Source organism: Choloepus didactylus, chromosome 7 (genome assembly GCF_015220235.1).
Source record: "Choloepus didactylus isolate mChoDid1 chromosome 7, mChoDid1.pri, whole genome shotgun sequence".
Taxonomy (NCBI): domain Eukaryota; kingdom Metazoa; phylum Chordata; class Mammalia; order Pilosa; family Megalonychidae; genus Choloepus; species Choloepus didactylus.
This window is the reverse complement of record NC_051313.1, coordinates 70573511-70599440: the sequence shown is the minus strand read 5'-3', so window position 1 is coordinate 70599440 and position 25930 is coordinate 70573511.

Sequence of the window (25930 nt, the reverse complement as noted above, 5' to 3'; positions counted from 1 at the left end):
GGGTTGACAGTCATTCGTGCTCCCACATGTGAGAACATTTTTATATTTGTACATTTAGCAACAGTCATGGGCCACTCCAGTTTTTGCCAAGTTATACATTCCCAGTCTTTATCATCTATCTTTACTTCTGGTGTCATACATTCCCCTATCCTACCTCTTTCACCTTTACTTGCAGACATCTTTGTTCAGTGTACTTACAATATTGTGCTACCATTACACAGTATTATGCTATCTATTTCTGGATCTATACAATCAATCCTGCTGAACATTTCTGTAGTCCTTCAGCATCAAATGCCTGATCTCTACCCTCTTTCTATCTCCTGGTAGCCTGTGTTATTAGCTTTTAACTCTCAAAGTTTGCTCATTAGTGTTATTTCATATTAGTGAGACCATACAGTATTTGTCCTTTTGTTTCTGGCTAACTTCACTCAACATTATGTCCTCAAGGTTCATCCACATTATTATATGTTCCACTTCCTTGTTCTGTCTTACAGCTGCATAATATTCCATGATGTGTATGTACCACAGTTTCTTTATCCACTCGCCTGTTGATGGACATTTGGGCTGCTTACATCTCTTGGCAATCGTGAATAATGCTGCAATAAACATCGGTTTATAAGTGTCTGTTTGTGTCTTAACTTTCAGTTCCCTGGAGTATGGGATAGCTGGGTCATATGGCAAATCTATACTTAGCTTCCTAAGGAACTGCCACACTGTCTTCCAGAGTGGTTGCAACATTGCACATTCCCACCAACAATGAATAAGTGTGCCTCTTTCTCCACATCCTCTCCAACATTTGTAATTTTCTGTTTTTTGGATAATGGCCCTTCTAGTAGGTGTGAGATGATATCTCATTGTAGTTTTGATTAACATTTCCCTAATAGCCAGTGAAGTTGAGCATTTTTTCATATGTTTTTGACCATTTGTACTTCCCCTTCAGAAAAGTGTCTGTCCATGTCTTTTGCCCATTTTTTAATTGGGTTGTTTGAGTTTCTGTTGTTGAGTTGTAGGATTGCTTTATATATTCAGGATTTTAAACCCTTATTTGATATGTGGTTTCCAAATATTGTCTCCCATTGTGTCAGCTGCCTTTCTGACAAAGTCCTTTGATGTACAAAATGTTTGATTTTTAGGCAATCCCATTTGTCTATTTTTTGCTCGCACTTTGGTTGTAAAGTGTCCGAAACTACCTCCTATCACAAGATATTTAAGAAATTGCCCTACATTTTCTTCTAAGAGTCTTATGGTCTTAGCATTAATGTTCAAGTCTTTGATCCATTTCAAGTTAATTTTTGTATAAGGTGTGAAATAGGGGTCCTCTTTCATTCGTTTGGAAATGGATATCCAGTTCTCCAAACACCATTTATTGAAGAGGATGCTCTGTCCAAGTTGCTTTGGCTTGACTGCCTTTCAAAGATCAATTGTCCATAGATGCAAGAGTCTATTTCTGAACACTCAAATCAATTCCATTGGTCAGCATATCTGTCCTTATTCCAGTACCATGCTGTTTTTTTTTCAAATTCCTTTTTACTGAGATAAATTCACATACCATGCAGTCACACAAAGTGTACATTCAGTTGTTCACAGTACCATTATATAGTTGTGCATTCATCACCAAAATTAATTTTTGAACATTTTCATTACCACACACACAAAAATAATAAGAATAAAAATTAAAGTGAAAAAGAACAATTAAAGTAAAAAAGAACACTGGGTGCCATCCCACCCCCCATTTTTCTGCTCATTCATCCATACACTGGACAAAGGGGAGTGTGGTCCATATGGCTTTCCCAATCACATTGTCACCCCTCATAAGCTACATTTTTATACAATCGCCTTCAAGATTCATGGGTTCTGGGTTGTAGTTTGGTAGTTTCAGGTATTTACTGCTAGCTATTCCAATTCATTAGAACCTAAAAAGCGTTGTCTATATTGTGCTCCAGAGTGCCCACCACAATGACCTCTCAGCTCCTTTTGGAATCTCTCAGCCACTGAAGCTTATTTCATTTCCTTTCACATCCCCTTTTCGGTCAAGAAGATGTTCTCCATCCCACGATGCTAGGTCTACATTCCTCCCTGGGTGTCATATTCCACATTGCCAGGGAGATTCACACTCCTAGGTGTCAGATCCCACGTAGAGGGGAGGTCAGTGATTTCACCTGCCAAGTTGGCTTAGCTAGAGAGAGAGGGCCACATCTGAGCAACAAAGAAGCATTCTGGAGGAGGCTCTTAGGCACAATTGTAGGCAGGCCTAGCCTCTCCTTTGTAGCAACAGTCTTGTCAAGGGCAAGTCCCATGGTAGACGGCTCAGCCCATCAAACCACCAGTCCCCTATGTCTGTGAGCACATTAGCAACCATCGAGGTGGGGAAGCCCAACACCTCTGCATTCTCCACCAGCTCCTCAAGGGGGCTCTGCATATTTTTTTCATTGTTTTTTTTTTTAATTAACTCTTTTTTTAAAAAATTAACTATATCAAAAAAAATAAAAAAACATAGAATAAAAAAATTTTCAAACAAACCATAACATAACAAAGGAGTAAGAAAAAGACAACCAACCTAAAATAACCACTTTACTTCCAACATGTTCCTACTCTACCCCAAGAAAATAACCTAATATAGCAACATTTCTGTGAACTTGTTCTTACCATACCCATCAGAAATTAACAAACCATAGTCATTCCTGGGCATTCCCAGAACATTAAATTTATCCACGACAGCTTATCTGTTCTTATTGGTTTATTGGTCTACCTTCATTAATTGCTCTCTATCACTAGTTCCCCTACATTCTACATTATAAACCATTTATTTTACATTTTTCAATGTTCACATTAGTGGTAGCATATAATTTTTCTCTTTTTCTGCCTGGCTTATTTTGCTCAGCATTATGTCTTCAAGGTTCATCCATGTTGTCATATGTTTCATGACCTTGTTCCTTCTTACTGCCACGTAGTACTCCATTGTGGGTATATACCACATTTTATTTATCCACTCATCATTGAAGGACATTTGGGTTGTTCCCATCTCTTGGCAATTGTGAATAATGCTGCTATGAACATTGGTGTGCAGATGTCTGTTTGTGTCACTGCTTTCAGATCTTCTGGGTATATACCAAGAAGTGCAATTGCTGGATAGAAGGGTAACCCTATATCTAGTTTTCTAAGGAACTGCCAGACTGACTTCCAGAGTGGCTGAACCATTATACAGTCCCACCAACAATGAATAAGAGTTCCAATTTCTCCACATCCTCTCCAGCATTTGTAGTTTCCTCTTTGTTTAATGGCAGCCATTCTAATCGGTGTGAGATGGTATCTCATTGTGGTCTTAATTTGCATCTCCCTAACAGCTAGTGGAGCTGAACATTTTCTCATGTGTTTCTTGGCCATATTTATTTCCTCTTCAGAGAACTTTTCCATATTTTTTGCCCATTTTATAATTGGGCTGTCTGTACTATTGTCATTGAGTTGTAGGATTTCTTTATACATGCAAGATATCAGTCTTTTGTCAGATACATGCTTTCCAAAATTTTTTTTCCCATTGACTTTGCTGCCTCTTTATCTTCTTGACAAATTCCTTTGAGGTACAGAAACTTCTAAGTTTGAGGAGTTGCCATTTATCTATTTTTTCTTTTGTTGCTTGTGCTTTGGGTGTAAGGTCTAAGAAGTGACCGCCTAATACAAGGTCTTGAAGATGTTTCCCTACATTATCTTCTAGGAATTTTATGGTACTGTCTTATATTGAGATCTTTGATCCATTTTGAGTTGATTTTGTGTAGGGAGTGAGGTGGGGGTCCTCTTTCATTCTTTTGGATATGGATATTCAACTCTCCCTGCCCCATTTATTGAAAAGACTGTTATGTCCCAGTTCAGTGGCTTTGGGGACTTTATCAAAGACCAGTTAGCCATAGATTTGGGGGGTCTATCTCCGAATTCTCAATTCAATTCCATTGGCCAATATGTCTATCTTTGTGCCAGTACCATGCTGTTTTGACAACTGTGGCTTTATAATAAGCTTCAAAGTCAGGGAGTATAAGTCCTCACACTTTGTTTTTCTTTTTTTGAGTGTTTTTAGCAATTCGAGGCATCTTCTCTTTCCAAATAAGTTTGATAACTAGCTTTTCCAAGTCTGCAAAGTAGGTTGTTGGAATTTTGATTGGGATTGCACTGAATCTGTAGATGAGTTTGGGTATAATTGACATCTTAATGACATTTAGCCTTCCTATCCATGAACATAGATATTTTTCCATCTTTTCAGGTCCTCTTCTATTTCTTTTAGTAGAGTTATGTAGTTTTCTTTGTATAGCTCTTTTACATCTTTGATTAAGTTTATTCCTAGGTACTTGATTTTTTTAGTTGCTATTGGAGATGGTATGTTTTTCTTGAGTGTCTCTTCACTTTGTCCATTTCTAGCATATAGAAACATTACTGACTTATGTGCATTAATCTTGTATCCCGCTACTTTGCTAAATTTGTTTATTAGCTCTAGTACCTGTATCACCGATCTCTCAGGGTCTTCCAGATATAAGATCATATCATCTGCAAATAATGACAGTTTTACTTCTTTGTTTCCAATTTGTATGCCTTTTGTATTTTTCTCTTGCTGGATTTCCCTGGTTAGCACTTCTAGCACAATGTTGAATAACAGTGGTGACAGCGGGCATCCTTGTCTCATTCCTGATCTTAGAGGGGAGGCTTTCAGTCTCTCACCATTCATTACTATGCTGGCTGTGGGTTTTTTGTATATGCTCTTTATCATATTGAGGAAGTTTTCTTCAATTCCTACCTCTTGAAGTGTTTTTATCAAAAAGGGATGTTGGATTTTGTCGGATGCTTTTTCATTATCTATGGAGATGATCATTCGATTTTTCCATTTTGATTTGTCAATGTGTTGTAATACATTGATTGATTTTCTTATGTTGAACCATCCTTGCATGCCTGGAATGAACCCCACTTGGTCATGTTGTGTCATTTTTCAAATGGTCTTTGGATTCAATTTGCAAGTATTTTGTTGACAATTTTTGCATCTATATTCATTAGGGAGATTGGCCTGTCGTTTTCTTCTTTTGTAGCATCTTTGCCTGGTTTTGGTATTAGATTGATGTTAGCTTCATAAAATATATTAGGTAGTGTTCCATTTTCTTTGATGTTTTGAAAGGGTTTAAGTAAGATTGGTATCAGTTCTTTTTGGAAAGTTTGGTAGAATTCCCCTGTGAAGCCATCTGGCCCTGGGCATTTATTTGTGGGAAGCTTTTTAATGACTGATTGGATCTCTTTGCTTGTGGTTGGTTGGTTGAGGTCTTCTATTTCTTCTCTGGTCAGTGTAGGTTGTTCAAATGTTTCCAGGAAATTGTCTATTTCCTCTACATTATCCAGTTTGTTGCCATACAGTTGTCCATAGTATCCTCTTATAATTTTTTAATTTCTTTGGGATCTGCAGTAATTTCACCTTTCTCATTCATTATTTTGTTTCTAGGGGTCTTCTGTCTTTTTGATTTTGTCAGTCTAGCTAGGGGCTTGTCTATCTTGTTGATCTTCTCAAAGAACAAACTTTTGGTGTTATTTACTCTCTATTGTTTTTTTGTTCTCTATGTCATTTATTTCTGCTTTAAATCCTTGTTATTTCTTTTCTTCTCCTTGGTTTGGGATTGGTTTGCTCTTCATTCTTTGGCTTCTTCAGTTGCTCCATTAGTTCTCTGATTTTAGCTCTTTCTTCCTTTTTGATGTATGTGTTTAGTGCTGTAAATTTCCCCCTCAGTACCACTTTTGCTGCATCCCATAGGTTTTGATATGTTGTGTTCTCATTTTCATTCATCTCTATATATTTAGCAATTTCTCTTGCTATTTCTTCTTTAACCCACTGATTGTTTAGGAATATGTTGTTTACCTCCAGATATTTGTGAATTGTCAAAGTCTCTGAAGGTTATTGACTTATAATTGTATTCCATTGTGGTCAGAGAATGTGCTTTGAATAATTTCCATTTTTTTAAATTCATTGAGGTTTGTTTTATGTCGCAGCATATGATCTATTCTGGAGAAAGTTCCATGAGCACTAGAGAAGAATGTGTATCCTGGTGATTTGGGATGTAATGTTCTATATATGTCAGTTAAATCCAATTCATTCATCAGATTGTTTAGGTTTTCAATTTCCTTATTGGTTATCTGGTTGATCAATCTAAAGGAGAGAGTGAAATGTTGAAGTCTCCCACAATTACTGTGGAAAGATCAATTGCTTCCTTTAGTTTTGCCAGTGTTTGTCTCATGTATTTTGTGGTACCTTGATTGGGTGCATAAACATTTATGATTGTTATTTCTTCTTGTTGAATTGCCCCTTTTATTAGTATGTAGTGGCCTTCTTTGTCTCTCATAACATCCTTGCATTTAAAGTCTATTTTATCTCAGATTAATATTGCTACTCCTTCTTTATTTTGGCTGTAGCTTGCATAAAGTATTTTTTTTCCAACCTTTCATTTTAAATTTCTTTGTGTCCCTGTGTCTAAAATAAGTCTCTTATATGCCACATATTGATGGTTCATTTTTTTTATCCATTCTGCCAATCTATATCTTTTAATTGGGAAGTTTAATCTTTTTATATCAATGTTATTACTGTGAAGGCATTCCTTGAATCAGCCATCCTATCCTTTGGTTGTGTTTGGCAGATATATTTTTTCCCTCTCTCTCTTAATGTCCTTTAATGTACCCATACTGAATCTCTTTAGTACTGAAGCTTTCTCCATATCTCTCTCTCCTTTCTTTGTTTCTCTGTTGGTATGGCTCCCTTTAGTGTCTCAAGTAGGACAGGTCTCCTGTTAGCAAATTCTCTCCCTCAAATTTGAAGGAGAGCTTTGCTGGATAAAGAATTCTTGGTTGGCAATTTTTCTCTCTCAGAATTTTAAATATGTCATGCCACTCTTTTCTTGCCTCCATGGTGGCTGCTGAGTAGTCACTACTTAGTCTTATGCTGCTTCCTTTGTAAGTGGTGAATTGCTTTTCTCTTGCTGCTTTCAGAACTTGCTCCTTCTCTTCAGTATTTGACAATCTGATCAGAATATGTCTCAGAGTGTGTTTATTTGGATTTATTCTATTTGGAGTTCTCTGGGCATTTATGATTTGTGTATTTGTGGTGTTTAGAAGATTTGGGAAGTTTTCCCCAACAATTTCTTTGAATACTCTTCCTAGACCTTTACCCTTCTGTTGCCCTTCTGGAATACCAGTGAGTCTTATATTTGGATGTTTTATATTATCTATCATATCCCTGAGGTCCATTTTGACCTTTTCAATTTTTTCCCCATTCTTTCTTTTGTTCTTTCATTTTCTGTTCTGTCATCCTCAAGGTCACTGATTTATTGTTCAACTTCCTCTAGTCTTGTACTGTGAGTATACAGAATCTTTTTAATTTGGTCAACAGTTTCTTTTATTTCCATAAGATCATCTTTTTTTTTTATTTATTTACTCTTACAATTTCTTCTTTATGCTCTTCTAGGGTCTTCTTCATGTCCTTTATATCCTGTGCCATGCTCTCATTATTTGTCTTTAGTTCTCTGATTAACTGCTCTAAGTACTGGGTCTCCTCTGATCTTTTGACTTGGGTGTTTGGGTTTGGGTTATCCATATTGTCTGGTTTTTTCATATGTTTTAAAAATTTCTGTTGTTCTTAGTCTCTTGGCATTTGGTTAACTTGATCCGGTTCTTTTAGGATATGTAGGCTGATTCAAACACTTATCTCCAATTTGTCTGATCTACAGCTTTGTGGAGTACACTTTTTCCAACTAACCAGCATATGGCATCCATGAGCCACCTATTCCCCTCAAGCCAGTTCTCCCCCACTTTGTCTTTGTGGTGAATGGGGGTGTGAGCCTTGTAGGGTCCAATTGGTGCACCAAGTTTCCATGTGTAGTTGGTGTTTCCTGCCCTGAATGTGGGGCATGTGTCTGAGCAGTTAGGGAGGGAGGGCAGCTTTAATAATCAAATCTCCCAGGTGTTCCTGGAGATTTAAAGCTGTTGCTATAGTCTAATCCTTCAGTTCAGTCTCACCACAGTTTGTCTCTGCCACTGACCCACAAGTCCTTGGTATTGGCATGTGGTCCCTGGGACTTGAAAAGTGGGTCCCTCTTCCAAACCATGCCCTCCTAGGTCCTCTGCTGAGGGAAGTCTGTGCTACATCACAAGTGAGTGCCATCCCCTAAGGGAAGTTCTGGGCTGCAGGGCTGTGTAGGGGCATTCGCAGTCTGCTGAAAGAATGGATGAATGGGGTGTGTTAATTTTCCCCTTTTCACACAGCTCCACCTTCCCAGCTCTGGGACAATTCGCTGCAGGTGCAGGAAAGGCTATTGTCCATGCCCAATGTTGTGGTGTGTGCATGTGTTGTTGGAAACACTTCCCATCACACTGGGTTGTTTGGGGCAGCTCTGGGCTGTGGTACTGGTGCCAGGCAGTAGTCTTCCCAGCCTGTTGGGAAGATGGCTGTAAGGGGATGCCCCCCTTTTCTTGGGGAGCTGTGGTATTTAGCAAATTTTCTCAGCCACTAGACTTATTGCTTTGTCTCTCAGAGCTATCTTAGCTCTTCTCTTGCTTGGGCCCAAATTGCAAGACTTTGAGGCTTTCTGTAATGGGCTTCATAGAGTAATTGTTTTAGAAAAAGATAAAAAAAAAAAAAAAGAAGGGTCCTCCTTGCAGATCTAATGGGCCATTGAAATGCTAAGAGATAAGGAAATTAGGGCCATTAAGGAACAATCAAGGAAGCAGAGATATTGGCTCTTCAGACAAGGGACCTCACCCTCTGGATTTGCATATGAGCCTGACTCTTCCTGAGCCCTACCCTTCTCCGTTTTATGTTTACCAGAACTCCAAAAAGCCTCTGATTTTTTTTTTTTTTTTCTGTTTTTGCTTGTCCTGTCTTCTCTCTGCCAGGCTGAGTGCTCCCAGATTCTTCAGTATCTGGTCTCAGTTTATCTATGGTTGGAGTTTTTGTTCAGCAGTCTGAGTTTGTTAATCAGTGCTGCCACTGCAATTCTCCTTCCTGGTTCCCAGCACCAATGGCCCCTCCTCCCTCGGGACTGTGCCTGGCAGGGTGGGGCATGGGCCCCTGGCCACAATAACTTACAGATTTCACTGATCACAGCTGGCACACTTGTTCATGAGTGTTGTATGAAGTATGTCCAAACTCAAATTCCTCTGTGGTATCTGGTACACACAGTTCCTGGCTGTCTACCAACTGCCCCAGAGGAGTAACTAAAACACACACCTCACCATTCTACCATCTTGCCCCACCTCCCCCTCCTCCTTTACTTTTGTGCTAGGCAAGGGACAGACATGACTTGCCCCAATTAAGAAAAAAATTAAGATGGTAGGTAAGATGATTATTGATTGGCTAAACTAATTGGCTTATTACTGAAGCCAAACCTCACTTTCCTGGCTGCAACATGAAAGTCATCAAAGTTTTTAAATCCCAGTAACAATTCCATATCAAACATTTTCTAAGTAAGGATCCCAGTGAGCTCCACTTCTTTCAGAAATACCTGTGTCTTACCATCTGAAGCCACTGACCCATTCAATGCATTAAGGGAACCACTTATTCAAAATCAACCTTAAAAAATTTGATCGCAGCTATATGGACTTTACCTCACCCACCACTACCCTACCATTAGAAACCCATTCATTAAAAGTTTCTTTTTTAATACACACACATGCATGCTCATGCACACACACATATCTACATATGATATCTATAGCTACATGTCTAAGTTAAACCATATATATATAGTTTTAAATCCAAATGTCTATACATTGCTAGCTAGAGAGACCATAACTGAAATCTTCTATTCAAACAAAACATTTTTAAGATAGTTTTACCTGGTATCCTTTCAAAAGGCCAGGAACTGGACCAGTAACTGTGTTTTATGAATGTGAGGATTTACTCTTTCCTGGGCTGTGTGTGTGCCCCCCACCTCCTTTTTATTAAAGAAGTTGTAGGTTTACAGAATAATCATGCAAAAAAATACATGATTCCCATATACTACCCCACCAACAACACTTGCACTGGTGTGGAAAATTTGTTAAAATTAGTGATAACACTTTTTTTGTAATTGTACTATTTTTTAACAGTAGTTGCATTTGTTACAATTGATGAAAGATTATTAAAGTAGTACTATTATTATTGTCCATAGTTTACATAGGGGTATTTTTCCGCATATTCCCAACCTATATTATTATTATTATTATTTCATGCATGTCTTTATTTTGTTACTTATCTACCCATACACTGAATAAAGGAGTGTCAGTCACAAGGTTTTTACAATCACATGGTCACATGATAAAAGCTATATAGTTATACAGTCATTATCAAAGATCAACTCTACTGGATTACAGTTCAACATTTTAAAGTATTTCCTTCTGGCTATTCTGGTACACTAGAAACTAAAAAGAAATATCTATTTAATGAGTCAGTAGTCATAATCATTTGTCAAATCCTAATTTCTCAGTTACACTTCTTCCTCCTTACTTGATCATTCTCCCAATCTTCAGGGATATCTGAGCAATGACCATTTAAGGTTCTTCATGATGGAAAGGGGTGTTGACCTCATGTGGTAGAGGAATGGAACTGTGATATTCTTCGAGAGACTGGTACCTCTGGGTTTCAGGACTTATCTGGCATAGGAACAATATGGAGCCCTTATGTTTCTGAAAAAAGTAAACTTATTAAGTAATACATTAACAGAGTCTTAGACAAAACCCAGGGTATTCTTCAGGGTTTTCAGAAATACTGTTGATTGGAGCTTGGCATACTGTGGCAATTTGCAATATCTGGTTGAAGCTTGCATAAGTGTAACCTCTAGAATGACCTCTGACTCTATTTGAAATCTCTTAGCCACCAAAACTTTATTTCATTCCATTTCTTTTCCACTTTTTGGTCAACAAGGCATTCTCAGTCACATGATGCCAGGGCCCCACCTCATCCCTGGGAGTCATGTCCCACGTTGCGAATCTGGGCAATGTGTTTTGAATGACAAAACTAATAAGGCTTGTTTTTGTCTCCACCCCAAGCTTCTTTGGTTTATGGACAATGGGATTGACCTGGGTTTGACCTTACCTGAATGAAACTAATCTTTGTACTCAGCCATATGTCACTGGAATTTGCAAACAATTAGAGGAAAGACAACCTTGCGGATAGGATATGATGAATGGAAGGCTCTTCAGGAATGTGCAATAAGAGAGGCTGCAGACAAAAGAAGCTGTATTTCAAGACTGAGAAACGGCTTTATGCAAAATAAGTAATTTTGCACTACCTAAATTTAATGAGGACAAACACATCAGAGTGGTCACAAAACAATAACCACACTCTTTCTTCTTTCACATGGTCATCACAATAGTCTAATACACTTAAATTATTTTGTTAGCTAAAGCCTATAATTGAGATGTAGTAAGAACTTACCACTAACTTCTAACTAGAATCCATAGCTAATCATCTTGAGACATCAAGCAGTTTCTCAACTTGACACTTATTATAAAACTGTCCAGAGAAATGGAATATTATATTTTATTATTCATCTAGACTCTTAAACATACATATTTTAGGTATAGCTTTGGATGAGTGTTATAAATTATTTTTCCATTTTCTCACAAAACCAAAGAACTAGGGGAAATTTAAAGAAAGAAGAAAAGGCTAGAACTGTGTCAATGAAGTCTACAAATGTGAACTTGATTATAACAAATATGTACTCTATGTTGGAAAGAAAAAAATGGGTATGTCATTGGATTCTGAATATTTGTGGTAGCAAAACTTAAATTTCCCTTTTTCTAAAACTGGCTTTAAGAGAATCTGAATCTAGTCACCTAAACCTTAAATTGAAGGTAAAAGGAACAGCCACTTTCTATCACCTCCAACCCCATTGTCTTAGTTTGTCAAGCTGTTATGACAAATACTATGCAACACAATGAGTTGGCTTAAACCAAGGGGAATTTATCAGATCATGGTTTCAGAAGCCAGCAGTCCAAAAAAGGGTTGTCTAGAAGGCTTGCTTCCTCCCAGAGCTTTCTGGATGGCTGGCAATTTGGGTTCCTTAGCTTTCCTGTCATATGACCATGTCCTTTCCTTTTTCTACCAGGTTCCCACTGACTTCCAGATTCTGAAATCTCCTCATGGCTTTCTGTACATCTGAATTTCTTCTGCTTATAAAGGACACAAGCAATCTGGATTAAGGGCCACCCTCATTCACTTGGGCCACATCTTAACTAAAATAACACTTCAAGGGATCCTATTTATAATGGGTTCACACCCAGAGGCATGGGGCTCAAGATCAAGAATCTGTCTAAATTGGGGTACATATTACAATCTACTATACCAATTGATACATAGTAAAACTTTCAAAAATTATAAACCATCCCTTTAGAATTTAATAGACAAGAAATTCACCATAAAGTAAAGGATTTTGCAACTACAAGAATGTAAAAGGTCATTTTCCAAAAGCCTAGAAGTAAAATAGTAAAGCAAATACCACAGAGGAAAAATGACTACTTGTTTTGATCACAGTTTTTCCCTCATTTTGGCTGCTGATACTCACTCGTACTCATCTGAGGAAATGGAACAGAGACTTCTCCATCTTCCTGCCACAAATTTACAAATCTACTTTCATCCATACTCATGTTCTTTGTTCTCTCTCCTTTGACAGGTTCCTTTTTGTTTCCATAAGTGTCCCTGTTCCTATGAAGTAGCTCCTCATTCTCTGAAATCCATCCCCTATACCTTTACAAAGGACATACACTTCTGCAGTTGTTTCTTCTTTCCTTCATTTTCTATGTCTTTCTCTCCTCTGGATCATTCCATTAGCATATAGACATGTTCATGTTTTCCATTCTGGAAAAAAAAAATAACTAGTTATTAAAACAAACTCCCCTAGAGCCCATATTACCCTCTATTCCTGATTCACTTCTCTGCTTCTCTTCACAGAAGATCTTCTTGAAACTGTTGCATCCAGGCATTTGATGCTGAAGGAGTACAGAATGTTCAACAGGATTGTTCACATAGATCCAGAAATGGATAGCACAGTACTGTGTGATGGTAGCACAGTATTGTAAGTACATTGACAAAGATGAGTGTGAGTACAGTTGAAAGAGGAAGGCTAAGGGCATGTATGACACCAGATGGAAAGATAGAAGATAAAGACTAGGAATGTATAAACTAGTGAAATCTAGAGTGGTCAATGATGGTGATTAAATGTACAAATATAAGAATGTTTGTACATGAGGGAGAATAAATGAATGTCAACATTGCAAGGTGTTGAAAATAAGATGGTATTGAGGAAAAAAATACTATCAGTGCAAACCAAAGTCTATAGTCAAGACTAACATTATAATATGCTTCCATTAATTATAACAAAGGCAATATACCAAAGCTAAACGTCTATAAGAGGGGGATATAAGGGAGGGGTATGGGATTCTTGGTGGTGGTGATGTTGTCAGACCTATTTATTGTATTTTATATTTTATTTTATTTTTATTTATTCTTTTATTTTTTTATTCATCGTTTTTCCTTTTTTTCCTTTTTCTTTTCTTTCCTCTTTCTTTTTGGAAGAAATGGAAATGTCCTCAAATAGAGGACATTCACATAGTGAATGCATAACTATGTGATTATACTGAGAACCATTGATTGTTTTCTTAGGATAGAATGTATGATGTATGAATAAAACTGTCTAAAAATAAACAGAAGTATACAAAAGCTGGAGAAAAGGTGGAGAGAGACGTACCTATTCACTGTTGGTGGTGAAGTAGAATGGTGCAGCCCATCTGGAGGGCAGTGTGGTAGTTCCACAGGAAGCTAACTATGGGGTTGCCATATGGTCCTGCAACCCCATTATTGGGTATTGTATTAGTTAAGGTTCTCTAGGGGAGCAGAACTAACAGGAGGTATCAGTAAATACAAGATTTTATAAAAGTGTCTCTCATACTGTGGGGATGCATGAGTTCAAATTCCGTAGGGCAAGATGTACAAGTCCAAATTCCATGGGGCAGGCAGTGAGCTAGCAGTGAACTCCCCAGAGAGGCTGGCTGACTGAAGAAGAAGAGAAGGTTCTCTCTCTTCTCCCTCAGATGTCTTCAACTGATTGGATTAAATCCAGCTGATTGAATTCTCTCATTGTGGAAGACATGCCCTTCATTGATAAAATCAGCCACAGATGCAATCAACTGACTAACAATTTAATAAGCCAGCCTTCTTGATTATTAACCAGCCACAAATGTCCTTGCAGTAATAGTTAGGCCAGTGCTTGCTTGATCAGACACCTGGGCACCATCACCTGGCCAAGTTGACACATGAACCTTACCGTCACAGGTATCTACTTGGAAGAACTGAAAGCAGGGACACGAAGGGACATTTGCACACTGGTGTTTACGGCAGCTGATTTGCAATGGATGGAGGTGGCCTAAGGGTACATTGACTGATGAAAGGATTGGTGAACTGTGTAATGTAATATTGAGTGGCTACAAGAAAGAATGAAGTTGTGAGGCATGCGATTAAGTGAATGGACCTGGAGGACAGCATGTTGAGTAAAATAAGGGATTTCAAATGGAGTCGAGTGGTTGTTATGGAGGTTATTCTTATGTGTTATATAGATATCCCTTTTTAGTTTTTAGTGCAATGGAATAGCTAGAAGGAAATTTCTAAACTTGAAGTGCAACCCAGTAGCCTTGATTCTTGAAAAGGATTGTTTAACTATATAGCTTACATGGTGTGACTGCGTGATTGTGAAAACCTTGTGGCTCACATTCCATCTATCCAGTGAATGGACAGATGAGTAGAAAAATGGGGACAAAAATTAAATGAACAATAGGGAAGATGGGGGGATGGGATGTTTGAGGTGTTCTTTTTTACTTTAATTTTTTTCTTATTTTTATTTTTTACAGTAATGAAAATGTTCATTGATTGTGATGATGAATCACAACTATATGATGGTACTGTGAATAAATGATTATACACTGTGGATGACTGTATGGTACATGAATATATCTCAATAAAGTTGAATTAAAAAATACACATACACACAGATGCAAACAAACCAAAACAGAAGAAAAAATTATGATGTATTACCGAATTTATAATATGTTGTTTTAATTCTTTCCCACGTTTATCAATCTTTGTTCTTCATTCTACCCTTCATAAAACTTATCTGTATATAACCTTTATTCTTTTTTTAAGTCAGGCTTATTGGAGTATAATTAACACATGGCAAAATCCATTCTTTGTATTGTCCAGTACTATGAGTTTTGACAAACATACACAGTTCTGTAACTAGCACCACAATCAAGATGTAGAATGGTTCCAAAACCCAGAAAAATTCTCAATTGTCTGTTTATACTCATTTATGCTCTCATCATAACTAGCCCCCAGCAGCCAATGATTTATTTTCTGTCCCTATAGTTTTACGTTTTCCAAGAATAAAATAGAAATGAAATCATATTTATATTTTTTGAGTCTACCTTCACTCACTAAGCATCATGTGTTTGACATTCATCCATCTCATTGTTTGTATCAGTCGATCCTTAATTTTTATTGCTGAACAATATTCCATTGATTGGATGTAACACAATTTGTGTATTCATTCCTGTTCTGGTTTGCTAATGCTGCCATTATGCAAAATACCAGAAATGGACTGGCTTTTATAAAGGGGGTTTACTTGGTTACAAAGTTACAGTCTTAAGGCCAGAAAGCATCCAAGGTAAGGCACCAACAATAAGGTACCTTCACTGGAGAAAGGTCACTGGCATCTGGAAAAACTCTGTTAGCTGGGAAGGCATGTGGCTGACATCTGCTTGTTCCCAGGTTGCAATTTCAGAATGGCATTCTCCAAAATGTGTGCATCAGCTTCCAACAGCCGTCTTCAAATTGTGTCTCTCAACTGTAGCTCTTCCAAGATGTCACCCTCAGTTGCCCTGAGATCCATCTGTTTGTGAGCTCTTTATATAGGACTCCAGTGAACTAATCAAGACTCACCCTGAGTGAGTGGGGCCACATTTCCATGGAAACATTCAATCAAGAGGTCACACCCTAATCAAAGGTGCCACTCACAGTTAGGTAGGTCACATTTCCATGGAAACAACTTAATCCAATATTCCAACCTAATCAACACTAATATGTCTGCCCCCACAAGACTGCATTGAAGAACATGGAGTTTTGGGGGACATAATACATCCAAACCAGCACAATTCCCCAACTGAAAGAGAGTTGGATTGTTTTTGGTATGGGGGAAGAAGAATAAAGCTACTATGAATCTTTCTGTGCAAGAAAAACAAAAGCAAAAACAAAAACACACACACACAGAAACAAACAAACAAACAAAAAAGCACAAGGACTTATAAACCCTCACATAGGTTACAAGCTTCAGGGTTGGTATAGTAGCTGATGTCAGCAAGAACCCAGCTCCTTTCCTCTTTCCACTGTGCCATCCTCAGCATGTTGTCCTTCATCTTGAGACATCACTTTCCCACTCAACATTGACCAAAGGCAGAAAGGTTAGTGATGGCACCTATTCACATATCTACTTTATCAGCGGGGAAGATTTTCCCCTTCTGAAGCAAATATGCAGACCATATCCACATTCCATGAACAGGATCAGCTCACATGCAGTGTGTGCTGATAAAAGTTTAACAATCAGCTATCTGGAGAAATGAAAATGACCCCCATTATTTATCTCCAGCCAAGACATTTTTCTTTTTGTTCCAGACCCATATATCCAATTGTCTTCCATACATTTATATATTGATATCTCCCAAACATCTTGAAACTATCATGCATCTTCCTTCCAAAATTTACTGATCTAGTATCACTGGTGTCCATGACTGACATCAGTTTCCCATACTAGATTGTTGAGGGTCTTATCACATTTGTTCTAGTTTGCTAATGCTGCCAGAATGCAAAACACCAGAGATGGATTGGCTTTTATAAAAGGGGGCTTATTTGGTTACACAGTTACAGTCTTAAGGCCATAAAGTGTCCAAGGTAAACACATCAGCAATGGCTACCCTTCACTGGAGGATGGCCAATGGTGTCTGGAAAACCTCTGTTAGCTGGGAAGGCAATGTGGCCGGTGTCCTGCTCCAAAGTTCTGGTTTCAAAACGTCTTTCTCCCAGGACATTCCTCTCTAGGCTGCAGTTCCTCAAAAATCACTCTCTTAGTTGCTCTTGTGGTGTTTGTCCTCTCTTAGCTTCTCTGGAGCAAGAGTCTGCTTTCAACAGCCTTCTTCAAACTGTCTCTCATCTGCAGCTACTCTCTCATCTTCTGTGCATTCTCTCTTGGCTGTAGCTCCTCTCCAAAATGTCACTCTCAGCTGCACTGAGTTCCTTCCATTTATCAGCTCATTTATAGGGCTCCAGTGTTTCAATTTAGACCCACCCTGAATGGGTGGGGCAACAGCTCCAAGGAAATTATCCAATCAGAGTCATCACCCACAGTTGGGGGGGTGGGGCGCTCTCCATGGAAACACTCAAAGAATTACAATCTAATCAACACTGGTATGTCTGCCCACAGAGGATTACATCAAAGATAATGGCATTTTGGGGGACATAATACATTCAAACCAGCAAACATTCTTCCATTTCCTCTTCCCTCACTCCAATGAAAGCCCAATATTGTGTGTCCCTCCTAAATATCTCTCAAAAGCTTACTCTATTCCTGAGTCCATATTCAGGAACCCATCACCTCTTTTCCTGGACCATTGCAGTAGCCCTGAATATTCTCCATATCTCTAGATCCTCCTCCTTTTACTCTCTCTTCCTAAACTTTACCAAAGACCTTTCTATTATACCTGTTGGCTCAGAATTCTTTAGTGGCTCTAAATTGTCCACAGGGTAAAATTTAACTCCCTCTAATTTTACATGGATCTTAATAATTTGTTCATTCTTTCCATTCTCATCACCTGTCATTCCTCCCTTTCTCTTTGCTCTAGTTTTACTCACTCACCATAATGAACTACTTGTACAGGACACATTATATTCTCTAATGCTTCCATTCCATTGGAAGTTCTGGTCCTTCTCCTTAAAATGTAATTTCCTCACTTATCTACCCAAAAAAACTGTTCATAAAGATTCAGTTTAAGCATCACTGCCTCTATGAAGTCTTCTCTGAATCCCACAGGAAAAAAATTGGGGCTCCTCCTACATCCTGGATTACTTTGTGTATATCTTCATAAGAGAAATTTCTCATTGTATTATAAGTCTTTGTTTGAATAGCTACTTGCCACAAGACAGTCAACTCTTTGAGGACAGGAACAGTTTCAACTCTGAATTCCCAGTGTCAAGCACAATAACTGGCAGTAAGTATTAAATAAATGTATGCTGAACAAAAAATGAACAAATGCAATAGTACTGAATCTCTAGAATAATAGCTGGTGTTGTTCTAAGAGAATAGAGACTGGTTTAGCTTAAAAGGCACTGCTGTAATGGGTGCCAGATCAAGACTGTCAGGCATATAAAGATCAAATGACTCTACTCCATTTCATAGTCATCAGTCACCAAATTTTTGCAAATGGTATGGTAAGATCAATGTGTCTTAGTTTCCTTTGCCTGCCATTACAAAGTACCACAAACTGGATAGCTTAAAACAACAGAATTTATGGTCTCATAGTTCTGGAGAACTTCAACATATCTATAGGAGATACACAATTCAACCCATAACACACTATAAATTTGTCTATTATTTAAAAACTGAAGTCTATTGACATCATCATTGTATTAGTTAGGGTTCTCTAGGGAAACAGAATCAACAAGAGTTATCTATAAATATAAGATTTATAAGTGTCTCACAAACTCTGGGTATCCAAATTCCACAGGGCAGGCAGCAGACTGGCAACTCCAATGAAGATGTTCAAGGAACTCCTCAGGCAGCAAAGTGGCAACTCTGATTAAGGTGCTCAATGAACCCTCAAGCAATGAACTGGCAACTTTGACAAACTCCTCAGGAAATGCTTCACTGGTCAGCCAAAGAAGAATTGAAGGTCCTCTATCTGTCTTGCTTAAAAGTTTTCAACTAATTGGATTAAATCCAGCTGATTGCATTCTCTCTTTGTGGAAGACACACCCTTCATTGACATAATCAGTCACAGCTATAGCCAATTGACTGATGATTTCATAAACCAGCTTTCTGGTTTACTAACCAGCCACAAATGTCCTTGCAGTAATGGTTAGGCTAGTGCTTGCTTGACCAGACACCTGGGTACAATTACCTGGACAAGTTGACACATTAACCTAACCATCACAGTCCACCCATCAAGTTGGCAGTTATACACATCACCTAAAACTATACTTTATCTCCATGTAGAGAACAATAACCAACATATATTTTGCCTAACAATATTCTGCTGTCCTGCATACAAACAGAAACACACTAAATCCCTCCAGAATAGGGTGCAAGTCCTTGGGTGACATTAACTCTTAAAATTTATTTCCTTTAACTTAAATGCTGCAAAATGAACAATACAACTTATGTCATATGATAAGGGAATAAGACAGAGAAGAAAGCAAAGATATTTGTTTTACAGACAAATACATAAAAAACAAGGAGGAAATATTCATGCCATCATAGTCCTCATTTCTGTAACTGGTCACATGGCCATAGTTCATATTTATCACTACCTTCATCCACTACCCATTCCATGTTCCCTTTACCCTCAGCAAGCATTTCAGTTGGCGGTGGTTCTTTGCCTGGTGGGGTGACCCAAACCTTCATTCCTGAAGTTTCTTGGCCATTGGTAGTCCTGTCTGGATTAGGTTGTTGCAGTTTTCCATTGACTTAATCACAGGGCATGGTAGTACTAAGAGACAAACTAGAGGATCTCCTGTATTCCAGGAAAACTCTTCTTTACCTCCATTGCATAGTTGCAGTGCTATTTCTCCTTGATAGTCAGGATCAATCACCCCAGCCAGTACAGTAATCCCCTTCCTTGCCTGTTGATTCAAAGGCATAAGAAGCCCAAAGTGGCCAGGTGGCAGTCTTAACTTCCAGTTTAATGGAATTATTGTTGTGTTTCCTGGTGAAAGCAAACCTCCTTTTGGAACAAAAACTTGTAGACCAGCAGAGCTTAAGCTTGCAGGGACAAGAAGCAAAAACTTTCCTAGTGGATCACTAGGAGTGATAGTGAGTGGTGCCACACCTATTTCCACCCCTTAATTCCTGGACCCATGAATCCTGGCTATGGGAGATACAGCGCCATAGAGTGGATGCTGATTCAGAGAATAAACAGCCTTCTGGAGAACACTGCCCCAGTCCTGCAAGGTATTGCCACCTAGTTGGCACTGTAGTTGAATCTTCAACAGGCCATTCTACCGTTCTATCAACCCAGCTGCCTCTGGATGATGGGGAACCTGGTAAAACCAGAGAATTCCATGAGCATTTGCCCATTCCCTCACTTCATTTGCTGTGAAGTGGGTTCCTTGGTCAGAAGCAATGCTGTAGGGAATACCATGACAGTGGATAAGGCATTCTGTAAGTCCATGGATGGTAGTTTTGGGAAAAGCATTTCATGAAGGGAAGGTAAATCCATATCCAGACTATGTGTCTATTCCAGTAAGAACAAATCACTGCCCCTTCCATGATAGAAGTGGTCCAATGTAATCAACCTGCCACCAGGTATCAGGCTGATCACCTCGGGGAATGGTGCCATATCGGGAACTGAGTATGGGTCTCTGCTGCTGGCAGATTGGGCAATCAGCAGTGGGTGTGGCCAGGTCAGCCTTGGTGAGTGGAAGTCCATTTTGCTGAGTCCATGCATAACTTCCATCCCTACCACCATGTCCACTTTGTTCATGAGCCTATTGGGCAATGACAGGAGTGGCTGGGGAAAGAGGCTGATTTGTATCCACCAAATGGGTCATTTTATCCATTTGGTGATTAAAAATCTTCTTCTGCGTAGTCACCCTCTGGTGAGCATTCACATGGGACACAAATATCTTCATATTTTTTGCCCACTCAGAAAGATCTATCCACATACTTCTTCCCCAGACTTCTTTGTCACCAATCTTCCAATCATGTTCCTTCCAAGTCCCTGACCATCCAGCCAAACCATTAGCAACAGCCCATGAATCAGTATACAAACACACCTCAGGCCAGTTCTCCTTCCAAGCAAAGTGAACAACCAGGTGCACTGCTCAAAGTTCCTGCCCACTGGGAGGATATCCCCATCACCAGTGACCTTCAGGGACATCCCAGAAAAGGGGCTACAGTGCTACAGCTGTCCACTTTGGGTGGTGCCTGAATATCATGCAGAACCATCTGTAAACCAAGCCCAAGTTTTCTCTTCCTCAGTAATCTGATTGTAAGGAACTCCTAAAGATGCCATAGCTGTGGGCTGGGAAAGAGAAGGTAAGGTGGCAGGAGCAGGGGCCATGGGCATTTGGGCCACTTCCTCATGTAACCCAGTTGTGCCTTCAGGAACCACTTGAGCTCTAGCTCACTTATACCATTCCCATTTTATGATGGAGTGCTGCTGTGTATGCCCAACTTTATGGCTTGGCAGGTCAGACAACACTCAGCTCATGATAGGTAACTCAGGTCTCATGGTAACTTGGTGGCCCATGATTAAGCATTCTGTCTTTACTAAGGCCCAGTATCAGGCCAACGGCTGTTTCTCAAATGGAGAGTAGTTATCTGCAGAGGATAGTAAAGCTTTACTTCAAAATCCTAAGGGACTGCATTGTGATTCTCCTATAGGAGCCTGCCAAAGGCTCCAAACAGCATCTAGATTTGCCACTGATACTTCCAGAACCATTGGATCAACTGGATCATATGTTCCAAGCTGCAGAGCAGCTTTCACAGCAGCCTGGACCTGTTGCAGAGCCTCATCTTGTTCCAGTCCCCACTCAAAACTAGAAGCTCTTCTGGTCACTCGGTAAATGGGCCAGAGTAGCACACCCAAATAAGGAATATATTGTCTCAAAAATCCAAAGAGGCCAACTAAGCATTGTGTCTCTTTTTTTGGTCATAGGAGGGGCCAGATGCAACAGCTTATCCTTCAACTTAGAAGGGGTATCTCGACATGCCCCACACCACTGGACACCTAGAAATTTTACTGACGTGGAAGGCCCCTGTATTTTTATTGGATTTATCTCCCATTCTCTGCCATGCAAATACCTTACTAACAAATCTAGAGTAGTTGCTACTTCTTGCTCACTAGGTCCAATCAACATGATATCATCAGTATAACGTGTGATGTCTTGTGGGGGGAAAAATGATCAAGATCCCTGTGGACAATATTATGACATAGTGCTAGAGAGTTGATATACTCCTGAGATAGCACAGTGAATGTAAACTGTTGGCCTTGCCAGCTGAATGCAAACTGTTTCTGATGGTCCTTACTAATAGCTATTGAGAAAAAAGTATTTGTCAGATCAATAGCTGCATACCAGGTACCAGGGGATATGTTGATTTGCTCAAGCAATGAGCAAGTCTTTACCACCTGGTTAAGCTTATGGTAATCTACTGTCATCCTCCAAGACCCATCTGTTTGCTGCACAGGCCAAACAGGAGAGTTGAAAGGGGATGTGGTGGGAATCACCACTCCTGCATCCTTCAAGTCCTTAAGAGTGGCATTAATCTCTACAATCCCTCCAGGAATCCAGTATTGCTTCCAGTTTACTATTTGCTGGGCAGTGGCAGTTCTAATGGCTTCCACTTAGCCTTTCCCACCATGATAACCCTCACTCCATGAGTCAGGGAACCAATGTGAGGACTATGCCAGTTGCTGAGTATGTCTATTCCAATTATGCTTTCCAGAACTGGGGAAATAACCACAGAATGGGTCCAGTGACCCACTGGACCCACTGTGAGATGGACCTGAGCTAAAACTCCATCAATCACCTGACCTCCATAAGCCCCAACTCTGACTGGTGGGCCAGAGTGACATTTTGGGTCTCCATGAATTAATGTCTCTTCTGAACCAGTGTCTAATAATCCTCAATATATCTGATAATTTCCTTTTCCCCAAAGCACAGTTACCTTAGTAAAAGACCATAAGTCCCCCTGGGGAAGGCTGGGAGGAAGAATAAGAATATAAATTTTTGGCAGTGTAACAGTGCCCTTACCCAAGTATATCCAGCCTTCCCCTCATTCAAGGGGTTCTGGATCTGTAAACTGTCCCAAATCTGGGAATTGATTAAGGGGCTGTGACTTTCTGTTTTTGTAATTTAAAGTAGACTTTTGCTCACTTGACCTAGAATTCTTTGGCTTATACAGCTCAGACAAGAATTTAGTGGACTGCCCATCAATTTTACTGCTAGGTACTCCATGATCTACTAGCCAACGCCATAAGTCTCTGTGAGTCAGATTTTTTTGACTGCTGCTTTGAGCCTGTTTTCCATTATGGTAGCCACACCCACCTTGTCTTTGATGATTAACTGCTGCTATGTGGCTTTTGCTGACTCGGGATCTTATTATCCCCATTGTGTTTCAGGATTCCAGCTCAGTGACAGCCATTCCCACAGTAATATCTGACCTACAAAGAAGGGTAACTACAGAGCTCTTCAGGGATGATGGAGCTAGTCTCACAAATTTATTCCTCACAGTCCTGGTAAAAGGTGTGTCCTCTGGATAGTCCTGGTGTGTGTGAGCAGGTCTTCCAAGATAAAGCCACTCTAACATTCTAATCTCTCTAAGCCTTTGAATCCCCTCCTCTACATTATACCAGGGCAGTTCTGGCATTTCAACCTCTGGTAATGCCAGCCACCTTTTGATCCATGTTTCAACCAACCACCCAAACAAACTCTTAATGCCCTTTCTGACCCCTCAAGTTACAACATTGAATGCAGAATCTCTGCTTAGTGGGCCCATATCAGCAAATTCAGCCTGATCCAACTTTATATTCCTTCCACCATTATCCTACACCCTTAATCCATTCCCACACATATTCCCCTGATTTCTGTCTGTATAAGTTGGAAAACTCATACAGTTCTTTTGGAGTATACCATACTTCCTCATGGGTCACACTTTGTACTTCACCCTTTGGGGCCTGTTGGGGCTTTAGTGTAGTTATAGGTCTTGAAGCAAAGACTGGTGGTGGGGGTGGTTCATTAAAAGAATTAGAAGTATCCTTCATGTCATTTACCTCAGGACATTCTGTTGCAGTTTCATCTCGTGAAACAGGATTAATCTCTCCAGACAAAGGAGTAAGGGCTGCTTCCTCAGGGGAGGTGATTACAGGATTAGCAGGCACTGAAGGGTTAATCTCTTTAGGTGGTGGTTGGATGGCAGGCTCCTTAGGGCAGACTGGAGTTTGGGAAGCTGTTTCCTCAGGACAGCCCTCTACGGGTAAATCTAACAATGACTCAGCAGAATCCAGGGTTCCAATGTCCTCATTGTAATTACTATCAATCCATATGTCCCCATCCCAAGTTGAGGATCCCATTCTTTTCCAATCAATGCCTTTACTTTAACAGCAGACACCCTGCAAGGTTGAGATTTTAGCTTAGGTTGTAAATCTGCTACTTGCACAATGAGACTCCTCATCTGGTTTTCAGAAATCTCAAGTCTGCGGCCACAGGAAATAAGATTTTCTTTCAAGGCACACATAGAAACCTTTATATCTGTCATATTGTGCTTAATTTAAATTTGAAGCCTTCAGCTCGTCCCTTTCTCTTATAACTTTATCCAACTTATCTAACAGCAACCAGCCTACATCATTATACCTCTTAACTCTGCAAAACTCTGTTAAGGTATCAAAAACACTGTCAACCTTGCTTCGTACAAGAGTATGATTAGAAGAATCAAGTGGTGATATTTTGTGTATTTCCATTGCCAACTCACACCATGGACTGTTAGTGCCATCTTGATTATTGGAAATGGAGTCATCAGCACTTCGAAACTAATCAGAGTAGAAAATCAATCGTAAAAGCCCATTTTAAGATTCTATTTCTCAAGAACCACTCCCGGTGCCAAGTTCTATTAGTTAGGGTTCTCTAGGGAAACAGAATCAACAAGAGATATCTATAAATATAAGATTAATAAAGTGTCTCACGAATTATGGGTATGCATGAGTACATACAGACTGGCAACTTCAATGAAGATGTTTGATGAACTCCTCAGGCAACAAACTGGCAACTTCAACAAATTCCTCAGGAAATGCTTCACTGGTCACCTGAAGAAGAAGTGAAGGTCCTCTATCTGTCTTGCTTAAAAGACTTCAACTGATTGGATTAAATCCAGTTGATTGCATTCTCATTTTGGAAGACACGTCCTTCGTTGACATAATCAGTCACAGCTCTAGCCATTTGACTGATGATTTCATATACCAGCCTTCTGGTTTATTAGCCAGCCACAAATGTCCTTGCAGTAATGGTTAGGCCAGTGCTTGCTTGACCAGACATCTTGGTACCATTACCTGGACAAGTTGACACATGAACCTAGCCATCACAATCATATACAAAGAACTGCAAATAAAAATATACATTTTGAAAACAGAATCACATATGCATAGGCTTCCAAAAGCTAATGAGTTCATTTCCTCTCCTCCATCTAGGTTGAATTTAGGTCAATTACATTAGAATGTGTTTCTCTTATTCTTAATCCTTCATGTACCCCTAGAACTTTCTGGTACAAAATTTCCATACTCTAGGTTTTGGGAGCTTGATACTGAAGGGACTGCTGATTCTCTATTAATTTGTCTTAATTTTGGTAACAATGTATCAATCATGGTAAGAAAAATGATTATTTCTGTTTGGTTATATTTTGCTTGAAATGCAAGGGAAAGAATGGCACAGGTGGCAGTCAGATATAGTATAGTCTGGAACTTAAATGTACCAATTTTTACTGTTATCTATAATATTTGATATCATTCTTTTGGTCCTAAAAAGAATTTCAAGCTAAGTTTTCTATCAAAAATCAGAAATTTTTAGTGCATAAACACTAACAATGACTCAAAAAGATAACTGCCTATAAAGTCATGAAGTTTTAAATTATTT